The sequence below is a fragment of the Ruditapes philippinarum genome, unplaced genomic scaffold, assembly GCF_026571515.1.
Source record: "Ruditapes philippinarum isolate M1 unplaced genomic scaffold, ASM2657151v2 ctg2459_1_1_1_1, whole genome shotgun sequence".
Classification (NCBI taxonomy): domain Eukaryota; kingdom Metazoa; phylum Mollusca; class Bivalvia; order Venerida; family Veneridae; genus Ruditapes; species Ruditapes philippinarum.
The window spans coordinates 271,609-274,953 of record NW_026854349.1 but is presented as its reverse complement, the minus strand read 5'-3'; positions in this window follow the sequence as shown (position 1 = coordinate 274,953).

Sequence of the window (3,345 nt, the reverse complement as noted above, 5' to 3'; positions counted from 1 at the left end):
TCATACCTTGCAATTCTCGATTTATGGCATGCATTTCACCATAAATTGCCATGTAGTTTCACAAGGCTCCATATGGTTTTCTTCATGCAATTAGCCATGCTATATTAAACGTGCAGTATACTCTATCAAAAAGAACGATATCAGTACACGAATATAGCTAGAAGCTACTGTTTTCAGTTAGACAAACAATGTGAGTCCATGCAATTATTTGAATGAAGTGAAACATTATCAATTGTCGAACATCGCTTAATACAAATACCCATGTTTGTTATCTAAATACCATTGAATTCATTTGTGTTTTTGAAACATGATCATCCGATATCAACACGGACTTTTATCTTAAATAATTGATAATATTTTGATAGGCGTAGAACAAATGAGGATATCAAATTAATTCATCAATAACTATTAATATTTCCATTCAATTTAGCTTCATTTCATGTGCGTTATACAAGCCATTCGTCATCAAAGACGACCCAATAGACGATTCAATCTAATTCTATCAATTTATCTTATTTAGTTTAATACGATTTATTTAAACTAAATTGTGTTGTGAACTATAAGATTATTTAAACACTCTCGAATAGTTTCCAATCAGTACTAAGCAATGGGCGTAAAGATTATTGATCACAGAAACAACTGCTTGTTCCTAGCGGGTTTTGAAGCCAAGCGACCAGCAATCCTATGATAACTAGTACCAATTGGCCACACCGTTTTGATGTTTCTTTCCTCCATATTACGTTTTTTTCTCTTAGCAATCATAATTATTCAATATCTATCGCATAGGTACATTTACATTTAATTTCATATGCTGAACACATACACAAAATGTCATATTTTAAATTTGGGTGTTTAACATAATCTTGTCACTGAAACTGGTAACAAAATAAATCTAGAAACAAAGTGATCCCTCGTAAACAATGATCACAACAAAATGTTATTAATTATAGGCAGCATATCCTAAGGGCAATATTATATAATGATATATATCATGTTTCATAAAATGAACGTTTCGAATGCACTACATCAACAAACATAAAATGTAAAAGCAAAGCAACTGGTATTTCCCTCTTTTTTGAGTGGTTATTAGACCTCTTCACAGTGTTAGGAATGATTTATAAATATTTAAATGATTTATTATAGTGTTGTTCACAATTAAATTAAAGTCTTTGTTTATCGACTTGTTTTAAAACTGCCACTTTAATCTGTTCATGCAAATTGGAATAAATTGATGTGATGCAATAGCCTTGATATTTTATTGGTTTTAAAGTTAGTGGAAAATCCTTTTAAGCGTTTTGGAAACTTGTTAACTACAGAAAACATTGCTCAATCAGCTATCCAAATATTAGTTCGATTTAATTTCCTTATTCGCAATTTTACTTGATAATTCACAGTGTTATTGCAAATCTAAATGGTTTGTGTAGGTTTGTCAACATCTCTTTTTACCAATAACGTAGTATGGGCAATGATCGGTTGAAGGTTCGTTTTTATTTCTCTAAACCAAAGGTAAATGGTTTGTCTTAGGGAGATAATATGTGTGGAATGAACATGCTCAATCAAACCGAACCTGCAACATTATCAACTTCTTTGTTTTGAGCATTTTTTAGGAAATTCGTTTTTTCCCTAATTTAAGTTTCAACACAATTCCATATCGTAATAAATCGCTTTGACATGTTATGAAGTATTGTTCATATATAAAATTCATAACTTTCTGACATGCAAACTGTTGAATGAATATGTAATATAAAAAACAATTATTTTTGATATATATCTTCTGCAAAAGGTCATCGGGTTATAATTTCTCAATTTTATTTCGAATGTATGGAACTTTATATGTTAACTCTCATCACATGAAATCAGAAAAACACAATAAATATATCAATACATACATCTTCTTCAAACATTACTGGTTATTTTTCAACTTGAAATTCATTACTCATTGCTCTTTAACAATGTTATACATGTAGATTAAATCATAATGCAACCTAGAAATTTTATTTTGTTCAAATTGTGTTTGAATGAAATGGTTGACTCATAAAAATATCTTGTTATATAGTAGTAACCTACCTATTTACTTTACAATATGACTTTAAAGAGGATTCACCTAAAATATTTTACAGTGCTTTCATGCAATAGCTGTAAACAAGTTGTTTAGGACAGTCTCCAAGTGAAGATAGCACAAATAACACTATTTTGGAGGATAATGCTGCTTCACATATGCATTTTATACAAACAAACAATGCATATTGAAGTTTACATGATGCACTTTGTAGGGAACCTTATACTGTTGACCTACCTTAAGGGGTACTTGCTTTATAAAGACTTGTAAAGGACTTGTTAGTCATTTCAATTCTTATTAACCTGTTACAATTAAACTTTATTTTCGGAGACACCTTGATGAGTTCTACCTATCACATACATCTTCAAGTCAAAAGGTCAAGGTCACTGGTAATTGACATATCAAACATTCAACGGGCAATAAAGTGAAATAGTATAATTTATACATAGTGACTTGATTCGTTTTATGTGGATACATCTTGATATATCTAGTCCTCGTGTGACCGCGTTAGGGTAAATTCTCCCCTTATTATGAATGTACTATTTCTCTTTGATAATTTAATTATCATCCAGGTTGTTGTAAAGCTGGGTGAGGGAGAGAGAGAGCTGTCAAATTGACATTTAAACCACACCGAATGAATATAATGACAAATCGAGCCGTTACTATTTAAAAAAAAAACAACCTTCCCAGCAAACACAAGACGTCATACTGACGTCAGATTTAAGTCAGGTTCTGACGTCGGATGACGGTCGGAAAAACGGTTGGATTTGAAAGTTTTTTTGACGTAATAATCTGACGTCAGGTAGACGTCAGAATCTAACCATTATTTAACCTTTTTCTGACCAAAATCTGACCATTATCTTTCCATTTTCCGACCTCAATCTGACCATTTTCTGACCTCAATCTGACCATTTTCCGACCTAAATCTAACCAGTTTCTAACCATTTTCCGACCTCAATCTGACAATTTTCCGACCTAAATATTAACCCTTTTCTGTCCTAAATCTTATCATTTTCTGACTTTCATCTTATCATTCCCCTAATCTTTTTTGTTTCACCACGTCATAAATATTTTCTGGCTAATCCTGATTTGATCGAATATAATGCAACTCATTCTATTAAGTAACTTTCCCTCAAATGAAATGTATAACAAAAAACTAAAAGTAAAAATATGTTTCATGCTTTTTTAATTTAAAATAAAAGTTGCAATTTTAAGCTGATACATACAATTTTAGTAAATTCTGCAAGGTTAAATAATTTTCATAAATTAAACAAAATAAAACATAA